The following is a 12380-nucleotide window of genomic DNA, read 5'->3' on the forward strand; positions in this document are numbered from 1 at the left end:
TTGGAGGACAGGATGGGAACCTGCGGTTTGTCTGACAAAGTGGCGATAATCAGACCTGGCCGTGTTCTTGCCTTCTGCATCTTCCCTTTCGTTTCTCCTGGTTTCTGAATTTACTGTGTTTGGAAACCTGTGGGCTCGTGGATTGCTGTTCAGAAATACTCATTTCTCCCATGGCCACCCGCTCCTCTCCGTCTCTAGGGGTGAAATGTGCTTCTCTGCCCATTTCACGCTGGGTGTGGCTGTCATTTTTCTGGGCCAGTGGCATGTTAGTGGGCTTGCAGTGCCAAAAGTTTAAAACGCACTTTTGCAGTGGGATTGCTTTTTGGTACGTCTCTTTCATTATGAGCAGAACATGCCTGGGCTAGCCCACTGGTGCAGGAGGAGCAGAACATGGGGTGTAGAGCAACACCAGCCCAACACCCCAGCTGAGCTGAGCCTACACCAATGATCCCCAGCTGATCTGCACTTGTGTGAGGGGCTTACTGAGACCGGGAGAGCCACCCAGCTGGGGCCAGACTACATCAGTTGACTTTTGGTAGATCCACGTATGTGAGTTACATAGATGCATACTTTTCTATGCCACTGAGATTTTGTGGTTGTTTGGTACATAAAAATTAACTGAAATATTTAAGGCAGATGAAAGGTAGCATATATGCCACTGCAAAAGGTGCCACTTTGGCATAAGGATTATTTTGAGCTGAAGGTAATGGAGAAGAAGCAGATACAAGCTCCCTGCCCTCTTCCTGTTTTCCTTGAAGCAGGACAGAAATTGAGGAAGGTGTCTCTCCTCCCCTCTCAATCAGGAAAGATAAAAGTTAATCACCAGAGATAACTACAGACCTTATCTGCCTGGAGATGGCACCAGAGGAATCCACATAACAAATTTTGCTTACCAGCCGGTATCTCCACACTTGGAAGCCTAAAACTGCTTTCCTTTTTCCCGTCATTTCTCCACAAATGTACCGGTCTTGGTTGAATATGTTATACAAGCCCGAGTTCTCAGCTGCCGTTTTGAGTTACTCATTTGTCCGCGGGTGTCTCCCATGTGTGCAGGAGGCATACATGTCAATAGACTTCTGTTTGTCTCTTGTTAATCTTTTATTACTGGGACCTCAGACAAGAATTCAGAAGGGAAGGGAGGAAATTAGTTTTCCTTCCCTACACGAATGACACACCTTCTATCACTTGCACTACTCGCCAGGACCTGGCATCCCACATTGGGTCCCCAGTCTTTTCTTCCCCTTGTCTTTGAATACCTTAGTTCTCACTACCATTATTTTGTCTCAAAATCTTTTTCTGTTTCCTGTTCAGGACACCTGCCTTGTATCTCCATGACTAATTAGAACTAGAGTCTTGCCTTGTCTCCTTCATTTTTCTCCCTCTGAATTAGAGATATGCTCAACCTTAAGTCCATCAACTGAGACCTATAACTGATGATATTTGATTTTGCACTTACTTGAACATCTTTTGGGATACCTTCCTTCTGGGCTCTACCCATCTTTCATCATAGGATTCTGCCTCCTGTACCCCCAAATGCCAACCTCTTTTTAAACTGCTTCCTGGACCTTCCTTTTATTATTTTTTGCTTGCTATGTTTTTAAATATTGTGATTTTTTTCACTAAATGTCACAGTTATATTTGGAATATGAAGAGAACAATCAGAGTTGTGCATGGGATTACTCCTGTTCATATTGTGATGTATTCTACTCCAGTGCCAAGGTGAGTCTAGACCTTGGCCATGCCTCTGCCTTTCCTCTCCATTCTGTTGTAAGTACTTGGCCATGATCCAGCCCATTGTGAGTTGTACCTTCACAATGACATAATGTGGATTTATGGCAGGTAGTTGGGGATGAGGTGGGTGGGTGGGGATTATGGAGTGAAAACAGAAGCCATCAGTTTTTCAGAGATGAGACAGAGAAGCAAGAGGGATGAGACTGAGCTATCTGGCTCTCCAGACATGCACCAGTAATGCAGCGCATCACTTAGCTGGGGTTTCTATAATTGGATTTTCATCCGTTGGTCTCTCAACCAGAAGCCAGGACTTGTGCTCTTGGAGCAACTCACACCCTGCTGTTCTTTGGGTCTCTTTTTCATCTGGGTGCTGTCCATTCCCCTCTGTTCACACTATGTCCCTTCAACAGGGCATATTGCCAGCCTCCTTTGATATCAATTGTTCCTGCCTCCTTGACACCACCCTCCATGAGCACTGCTGGGGCTTGGGCTTTCTAAGGTCTCATCCACTCCACCTTACAGAATTTCTCTTAGCAGTGAATCACTTCTGTTTGGGGCAGTATAAAAAGCATGGAGTTTATTCTTCTAACTTTGGGGTTAGAAGAATATAAAAATTCTTAGGAGAAGAAAATAAAAAAAGGGGTCACCTTTTTTCCAAGTTCCATGGCATCTCTTGTAGCTCTCTGCACGTTGTCTACAAAAACCTCCAAATTTGATTTATGCATTCACTTCCTTTCAGGGCTGTCTAACATTCACTGGCCAGGGATTTCACTTGGCAAACACTGAGAGGGAATGTGTGGCTATCTGCAGATAGTGATAAATGGCGTCCTCTCAATGGAAAATGTAAATTGGTGATGGATTACCCAATGGTTCTTGCTTACTTTAAATTGAAACATTCTACTGAACTTACCCTAACTGCAGAATTCTTATAAATAAACAAGCCTTCTTGGATTTTATGACTGTCGGCTCACTGCCAAGTGCAAACATCCCTAGTCTGCAGCATGAAAATCCAGTGAAACAGAACAGGAAAGGTAGCCCAAAGAGAGAGCACGCTAGAGAGAAGAGGGAGGAATAGACACAATAGAGGGACTTTCCTGAAAGGTCTGTGGTTGATTTTGCAAAGAGCTGGGAAGAGGCTTGCCAAGAGCTGCAGAACCCTGAAGGTTGTGAGAGAGGGAGGTCCCTGCAAGGCACAGCTGGTGTTGGATGCTGTCACTCACCCATCTCCCTGCCACTTTTGAAGAATAGCGACTTTCTATTTTGAATATCAATGTGTGAAGTCAACTGTCCTCTAATCTATACCCACTGCTGGGACAGTTCCAGGGTTTTGGATTAAATACCCCAGCGCAAATCTCTTTAAACCTTCCCTAAATAAGAAATTATGCGAGGCTCTCTCGTGAAAGATTCTGGCTCCCAGGGAATTAAAACCTTCAGCTCTGTTTGCTCTGCGGAGAACAAAGTGGCCCAGGAGCCTTCCTCCTAATTGGCTGATGTCGCTCAGTCCCACCGAGAAGCTGCAGGCTCACAGCCTCACACCCTTGCTGCCGCGCTCCACGGCCATTGGCGTCTATACCGGGCTCCGGGGTTAGTTTTTTGCAGCTTGCATTATTCATCGGGAGGGTTGCACCAAAATTATCACAAAATGAAAGCTTCACTCCAAGTAAAGTCAAATAGAATTACTGGACCCTTTGCTGCATGGCTTTATGGCCATTGTCACTTGCTCAGCAAAATTAAGTGTATTTTTATTTGCTGGATAGGATGCAAATGTTTCCCTCTGTTGCAGATTTGTTTCATATTTTCGCTCACAGACCTGGGAACGAAGAAATCGCCCGTGTTGTTGCTGTCATGATCTGAGCTAGATGTTAGAGATGGGGCTTGCCCAGGGCTATGTTGAAGCATGAAACCCCGCACAGGGACGTGGGGACATTCAGGGAAACATCACTGTGTGCGTGACAGCTCCGTGTGTCTCTAGGTAAGGGTACATGTGAGCTGGTTAGAAATTCTCCAAGCTTTCCAGCAGTCGTTTGCTTACAGTTTTCAAAGAAGCTTGTCTTTACAAACCCCCACGGAGACTGTGGCTTCTGTCTTCAACCCCCAGACCGGGGAGACGGTTCTACGCTAGACTGAAATGATCAGACTGCCATTTCAGAAACACCACTGTGCTGATGCGGGAGGGGGACCGAGGTGTGGGGCGGCAGGCTCCTTGAGCAGAGGCACTCAGAAGGCCATCTGGGTCCGGGGGCCATTGCTCTGAGGGGAAAGGGCCTAGGCTTCCTGGTTGGAGGAGTAAGGGTGAAGGGTGAAGGGTCAGTCTTGGTTTCCCTCCACTGAATGGAACAGAGAATGGGGGAGGCATGTGTCACACATCATTTTGGTGGAACAGTCGACATGCTCACTCTGACCAGTGTGAGAAGACAGGCAGAGAGGCTCTTTGGGAAGCGTAGACGGATGCCCAGAGACCGCGCGCTGCCCTGGGACTACATCGGTGGAGCCGTGACCTCCTCAGGCCTGAAGGAGGAGGGCGAAGGGAGAAGTTGCTGGAATCCACAGGGAGGTCTGCTCAGAGGGTCTGTCTGGCGGGAGCTGCGACCCTCCGTAGAAGGACGGAGACAAGTGGACGCAGCGCACCCCGGGTGTCCCAGCAGAAGGCAGCTGAGCGGTCAGTACCTTTCCCTCATCCTCCCTCTCTCCGGTTTTCTGCCAGGGCCTGCCCTGGCCGTACACAGTTGGAAGCCAGAGGCAGGGAGCCCGCTGACGCTCCGAGCAGGGGGCAGGCGGGAAGGGTCTCCGGTGGGTCCTGAGGGGCAGTCAGGAGACCTCCAGCCACGGGACCCCGCCAAGGAGGTCTGCCAGGGTCCAGATGAATTCACAGTGCCTGTCCCACTGTATTGGTCTCCGGCTCCAAAAGAGAGCTTGATTTCGATTCACAGCTTGGGAGACAGGGGCCCAAGTGCATATGAAGCGTTAGCCCAGGGACCGACGGTGCTGGCCGCAGCAGGCTGCTGCTGGCGCCCCTGGTGTGACTGACAGATGCAGCGGAGAGAGGGGATGAGCAGCTGCCAGACCGTCCACAGCCGTCAGGGCCGAGTCCCCACTGCAGGGGTGCACTAGTGAAAGGGGGAGATCAGGGGACTGCAGCCTGTGTGCCACTCTGGTACGACTTTGGTAGTGGAGGGAGGCAGGGAGGCAGAGAGTAGCCACAGGGAAAGGGCGGGCTTGATGGAAGGTGTTCTCCCTGGGCATGGGGAGCAACCCGACATATTTATGGGGAAAGCGAAGGAGTTAGCAGAGTCAGCTGAAGATACGAGCAAGAGGCAGGATGGGGTTGGTGGGCTGAGAGCTGAAAGAAGAGAAGGCAATGAGATTGGCGATGGCGATGGTGGTGTGGCTGCTGACAGTCAGGAAGGGAAGGAGGGGGAGGAGGGGAAGGAGGGGGGAAGGGAGGAGGAGGGGGGAAGGGAGGAGAAGGGGGAGAAGAGAAAAGAAGGAGGAGGCAGAAGGGAAGGAATGAGGGGAAGAAGGATAGGGAGGAAGGAGGAGGTGAAGGGGGAGGAGAAGGAAGAGGGAGAGGAGGAGTGAGAGAAGGGGGGTGGAGGAAGAAGGGGAGAAAGAGGAGGAGACACGGGTAAGAGCACAGAGGACCCCATTAGCCCAGGCCAGGGGAGCTCACTGTTTTGTGACACAGGGAAACAATAAAGATGGGAGTAGATGTGTTGCTTGAGGGGTGAGGGAAAAGAAATCCGGGAAGTTCTTACTAGACAGTTCACATTTCCTATCTAACACAGGAAAAGAGAGGAGAAGATTATTATTGTACCCATTTTACAGCTAGGACACTGAGGTAGGTAAGGAGTTTAAGGAATACAGGAGGAGGTGTGAAAGGAAACACAGACCTTGATTCTGTGGGACATGGGCCAACCACCCTCTCTGCACTCAGCAGTCACCTTGTCCCCACTGTGCCCTGGGAGACGTCAGAGTCACTCCAGGGGCGTGTTCTAGGCAGTCACTGGCTGCTAAGGACAGGTGCCCTGAAAGCTCTCAGCCTGCCCCATCCAGAGGCACTGCGGGCAGTAGGCGGCAGATTCCTAGGGGGTCTCTGGGTCACTTTGGGGTGCATGGAGCAGGCGTGGACGGCAGGCATGTGCTCTTCACTTTCCTTCTCTCTGGCTCTACTCCTTCTCCCTTCCCCTCTGCTTCCCTCTCTGGATCACTAAGCACGGCTCTCCTTCCACGGGGCAGTTGAGGGTCCACTCAGACCCCTCAATCATCTTCAATTCCAAACACTTACCAAGATTTTTCCCTGGGTGAACCCACCTGTCCTCCTAAGACAGATGCTGGAGCCGGATGTTGCTTTAACACAACGCCCCCCACCCCACTTCCTTACACTGGTTCCTGCCCATTCATCGAAAGCACGAGGATTAGACAGATGAACTCCCGGGTCTTGGCCTCGCATTCAGGACTGGGACTCTCCCCCGTAGAACTGACAGCTCAGGCCGTGTTTGCAACAGCTCTTGGCCAAGGCCAGACTTCCTAGAAATGGGGATCTGTCCCCTTTCTAGGACGTGCATGCTGTGTGTACCCCAAGGTGACACAGCTACCCGTCTTCAGAAACTCCTCCAGCTTGGCTAAGGTGAGCCCAGGCTTTCATGTCCCTGCACATTCTTCAAGCCGAACAGGTAACACTTGCTTCATCCTACGGTGTGTCCCGCTGATGACAGGCGAGACCATTCTAAGTAGTACACAGGTGAGTGTCTTTTTAAATACATGGTTATTTATTTTCATATTTACTTTCCATTTAAGGGAAATGATACTGGTTTCCATTTATGGCAGGAGGGATATATAGTTTCTTTTTAGAATCATTTTATTTGACTAAGAAAAAATTAAGTGAATTCAAAGAGAGATCATCGGCGTGGTGGGGGGCTCTGGAGATTGCACGTCCTTGAGCGGGGAGGGAATGACAGCATTCAGAGAGATCTGGTTTATGACTATGGGACGCAGCAATTGTCGCTGCCCTTCCCTGGGCTCGCTCTGCACTGCCTGCTGGCGGCGGCGGAAGGCGGGATCTTGTGAAGTGTCACACACGATCCTTTAGGTACCATCGGGCACAAACTGACCTTCCTCTTCAGGGATGTTAATCCGTGACTCCCTGAGGGGGACAGGTAAGGAAAGAACAGAAGCTCAGAGTCGGACGTAGAAGGAGCAATGCTCTTCCCTGCAGTAGACACGGAGGTGACTTGGACGGGCTACTTAGTTTCTCCGGAGGGCAGTTTCCCTCTCTGAAGAGTCCAGCCAATTGGGCTTCAGGATCTCTGAGGCTCCCAGTCCTGCCTCTGTCTGACTCTACCTCCCTCTGAACGCAACTGCCTTTCCAGAGACAGCCCAGAGGGCTAATGGGCCGGGCTGCCGCCCCACGTAGCACGCTGTGCACGGGTGAAGGGACGCACGGGAAAATCATCACACAGACATGCTTCGCAGACGGTGGGGCTTGGTTGGCGGTTGTCTAAGACTGTAAGATCTTTGGGGAGTAGAGCGCTACCAAATTTGTTCTTTATGTAATTGACCTCCCCTTTGGTGCTGGAGATCGCAAACTGTCCCCCGAATTCCACTTTCCCTTTTTCCGGTGGTAGCAGGTGTGCAGCGGGGCCCCTGGCTGCCCAGACGAGGGCTGCACTCCCCAGGGCCCCTCGCACGGGGTGAGGCCTTTTGCTCGGTCGCTCCTGTCGCGTGTGACGGGAGGTGCTGTCTCACTTCTGGAGGGAGGGACTAGGACAGACAAGCCTTCTGCTCGCTGGATCCTTGGGCCCTGTGGGTGAGGAAGACACCCTGGGGAGGCTGGTGTTAGGGGCAGAGCTGCCAGAAGCGCTCGTCTGCAAGCGCTGAGAGAATGAATTTTACTGTGCTCCAAGCCACTGAGTTTTGGGGATCTCCTTATTCCAGCAGCCTGTTCCCTCATAACGAATATACTCTCTCAACACCATTCAAATGTGCTCTTCCCATCCTACAGAAACGTTTCACTGCTAGAATCTTCTGTGCTCTGTTTATCCCTCTCTCTCCTCATCTCTGTCAACTGCCGATCTTTTTACTGTCTCCATAGATTTGTCTTTTCAAGAATGTCATGCAGGTGTAATCATACAATATGTGGCTTTTTCGGGCTGGCCTCTCTCACTTAGTAATATGCATTTAAGGTTCCTCCGTGTCTTTTCATGGCTTGCTACTCATTTCTTTTTTAGCACTGAATGATATTCCAGTGTCTGGATGGACCAGAGTGTATTTATCTGCTCACCTGCAGAAGGACATCTTGGTTGCTTCCAAGTTTTGCCTATTATGAATAAAGCTGCTATAAACACCTGTGTGCAAGATTTTGCATGGACTGAGGTTTTCAACTCCCTTGGGTAAATACGAAGGAGCACCGAACTGTCTTCCAAAGTGGCTGCACCATTTTGCATTCCCGCCAGCAACGAGCGAGAGTCCCTGCTGTTCCGCATGCCCTCCAACGTAGGGTGTCCCACCCCTCTTCCTGCACTTAGCAAAATTATTTTTATATTTTTATATTGTATTTTATTATAATGACTTGTTACAAGATCCTTGGAGGCAGAGTCTGTGATTGGTCCCATTTTTTATCATCAGGAACACTCAGAGGTCATCTATAAGTAGTGAATGAAAGCGGGAACCACGCATCAGAAGGACTCAGCTAGCCGCCGTTCGGGCTGTGTGGAAGCCAACCCTGGAGGGTGAGTCAGGAGAGCGGAGTTGATCGTTAGGTTCTAGCCCTGCTGGTGACCTACAAGGCCATGTCGGCTCCAAACCTCAAGCTGCCTGTATTTACAATGAAGACGTATGTTAGCACGTATCTGCATGCCTGTCAACATCCAGCTATCTGTGGCTTGAGGTTCTTGCTGCCTGGAACACTCTACATCCTTCTGACCACTTAGCTGTGATGGTAGGAGTTACTCTCCCTTCCAGTTTCAACCTGAAGATCACTGCCTCTGTGGGACCTTCCTGCCCTTCCTCTTCCCCTGGAAGATGAACGCTTCTCATTGCCCAGCACTGTGTCTACTTTTCACAGTGCAATGATCGCTCAGCTCGATAGTGCTTATTTGTCTCTTTCCTCAGCTTGCATGGAATTTCCTACACCCTGTCTGAATTGCTTCTATTGCCCCCCTGCTCCTGCCTGGCCCAAAGCAGCATTTCATAAATATTTTTATAATGAATAATCAATGGATGAATGAAGGACTAAATGGGTCAAGAATTTACTTTTTTCCCTCTGCTTAATAAAAACACTCTCTCACACTACGTATTTATTTTCTTACTTTCCTGGACCTCGGTTGTACTTTCTTTATAATTTTGTGGCGTAGTTTGCATAGCCACGGAAAAAATACAATATATGCAAAGCCGCGGTAAGATTCTATTTTTCTAGCTGCATCCTTGTCTCCGACAACTCACGTGTGAGTTAAGCCTTACCGTAGAGTTCTAACAACACGCCGTGTGCCTCTAGGCAGTTGACGAGAAAGATAATACAAACTAATAATCGTTAAAATGATCCGAAGACTATTTAGACTTATTCCTAAATCCATGCTTCAGAGATTCGCTTAAAAGGCAGGAAATGAGAGCTGGGCGGATATCGCAAATCCTATCCTGAGAGAATTAGCTCCCCGGACTCTACATCAAGCCACTAGACTCTGGCTTCAGTGTAGATTTAGATCTCACCGCTGTGTAGACCAGCCGAGTTACTAACGGTAGAAATGGAAGGAAGGAGACACATTGGAACTCAAATCCGCGGAACCGGGAGGGCACCTTGCTGGGAAATCCTTGTCTTCCACTTTAAAAACTGGTTATGTGTGCCTAATGACGTTCGCGAAGATTACGTTCAAGAAATAAAAGCCAGATTGTCTTTAGAAGCCGTTAGTGTCACGCTGTGAAAGCTGCAGGTTGATCCTTCCCAAGTGGGTTACAACCCATCGACTTACCAAATAATGTGCTGTTGACAAAATACTTGATGGGAAGAGAGAAGAACCTCCGCCCCCCACAATGCCCTTGTTCTGTCTTCCTGGAAAATATGGTCACATGGACTTAGAGCACAGTTGGAATCTACTCTCCCTTCCTTTCACTTTCCCATCTGTGATAGGGCCAGAGGCAAGGTGGTCCTCCGAAAGCTCATGAGGGCGTCACAGAGATGCCTTGAAAACGTTTTAAATCAAGAAGAGACTGATAATGTAGACTAATAAAGGTCTATGGTGGTGATTCTCAACAGGGAGGGGGTGTACTTTTGCCTTCTACCCCTTCCCTGGGAACACTGGGCGATGTCTGAAGGCACTTTTGGGTGTCACGACGTGGGGAGCACCAGTGACATCTGGTGGGTAGACGAGACAGGGATGTTGCTCACACGACACACAGGACAGGTCCCCACAACAAAGAATTATCTGGCCCCAAATATCAAGAATGCTCCTGTATGGAGAATTCTGGTCTGTTGTGCCAGAAAAACAAAAGCAAAGCCTCCAGCATCTCCTGGGCTTTTCTGCTTTAGGACGCAGACTTCCCGGGGGTTCAGGCAGCAGGGGTAGCGAGACCTCAGCAAACAGGCAGGAAGGAGGGGGCAAACCCAGGTGTGGTCCAGGGTTAATGGTTCTGCCGTGATGCTGGTCCCCGTGCTGGTGGCCAGCTCTGGAATGCACAAGGAGCTAAGTTCTGTGGTTGGTACTGGAAGGCCTTATTGTCTGGAAGGTTGAAGTCAGTGGGGAGAGCCCGTAGAAAGAATCCTGACTTTGGAGCCGGATACAATGGGGTGTGCACCCCAGGCTCATACAGTGTGACCTTGAGTTAACCTGCTCCCCGTGCCGAGCCGCCTCCTTCCGTCCTGCCGCCTCCGTCCACAAAACAAGCACAGGCTATTTTATCATTTCTCAGACTTTTTCCCCTACATTTCAGAATTCTGATATTGGGATGTCTCTTAAAATTGAAGGCATGACATAGCTGAATTTGGAAGGTTTTTTTTCTTAAGCTGATATATAAAATAACGACATTTATTTCAAGCTGTAGTGTCATATCCCGTGAAATGTGGTTATGCTAATACTCACCCATGGACAGCCGCTGATAGAAGCTTAGCTGACCCAGACTTTCCCCCCAAGTGGAAGTGGAGTCTCTGCTCTGGTCGCTTTAGAATTGCTTTATTCCGTCCAATCGTCGTGGGGAAGGAAATGGGGTCCAGTTTTCATGGTGCTACGTGACCCTCCGTGCATTGTGGCCGCACTCCTTTGAAGTGTGTGTGTGTGTGTGTGTGTGTGTGTGTGTGCGCGCGCGCGTGCGGGCACGCTCCCATGGAGCCACAGCAGTACAACTCTCGGCAGACCGCATCCAAGGACGTAGCAAGGCTCGCACTCAGTCGAGTCTGGGCCAGGGCATGGGCTGTGCTGAGGCCGCCAGCACAGATGGCTTCCAGCACCTGGGATGGAGCCGGGCAGGACGGCAGCGGCCGAGACCCGGGGCCACAGCCGGAGCTGTGTGTATCCCTCTGACAGGTGCGGCCCTGCAGGATCATTTTCCAGTTTAGCGTGGGAGACGGTCAAGGATGGATTGAATGCCGGTTGCTGGTAGCTGAAAATTAATATGGAAATAATTAAATGGCGTGTTGCTGTTTTTCTGTAAATTTTGGTTCCATGTCTGGACAGAGCAATAGAAGTTAATAATAGCCACACTCTGCTGTTAAAGTAGAGTTGTTTACAATGAACTTGAACGGAACCATGTGCCAGCAGGACCTGCTTGCTTCTGTCCCGTGGTTCTACTCCGGTGACCACGGTGCACCTGGCAGTCGGTCCCGCCAGGAATAGCTTCTCCTGTGACGGCGTCCCTAAGGGAGGATTTTGTCTCTGTGTCTGGCAGCGCCCTGGAATGGCATGTTGAAGTGTGGCGGGAGCCTGTCGGCGCTGTGTGCCAGTCAGGAGGCTGTACCCAGTGCTGTGGGGACTGACCGGACAGAGGAAGAAGACCAGTCGTGCCCTAAAGCTGACTCTGTCGGCCCCAGGGTGACCTTGGGTGCTTTCTTTAACTGCCTTGAGTCTCGGCAGCTGCAGCCCAAGGCAACTACCACTCACTACCACCACCAGCCTTGTGAGGATTGAATAAGAGAAGATGAATGAAAGTATTTAATACAGATAAAAGTATTTAGTGACATGCAGACCGTGCCTCTCCTACACGGGAGACGTTAGAAATTCTACTTGCCATTTCTTCTTGCTTAGAAAGATCTAGATTGTTTTTCCATGTAGCCCTTCTATTTTGGCCCAGATCTGCCCATGTAGGTCACCCCTGCACTGAGCCATAAAAGCGTGCCCAAACTGTTCGGATCGGGGTTGGGATGTCTTGTTCAAGTCGACAGAGCTGGTGCGGCATTTAGGACGTTTTCCAAAGAACAGAGTGTGGGAACTCCCACTTGGTTGTCGCCTGCTCGCAGCAGACATTCCTATCTACAAACAAATACCCTTGACCTCAGGAGAACTCGAAGAGAGCTGTCCCCCGCGCTCCCTGGTGTGTAGGGTTTAGACAAGGCCCCGGATTTGAGTGGCAGCCCGCGTCTGACTGAGGTTCCTTGCAGCGAGCGCTGCGAGAGCTCCGGGACATGCGGAGGGAACATGATATTTCACAGGAAACCATAAAAAACT

This window comes from Ursus maritimus, unplaced genomic scaffold, assembly GCF_017311325.1.
Source record: "Ursus maritimus isolate PB19 unplaced genomic scaffold, ASM1731132v1 scaffold_27, whole genome shotgun sequence".
Taxonomy (NCBI): domain Eukaryota; kingdom Metazoa; phylum Chordata; class Mammalia; order Carnivora; family Ursidae; genus Ursus; species Ursus maritimus.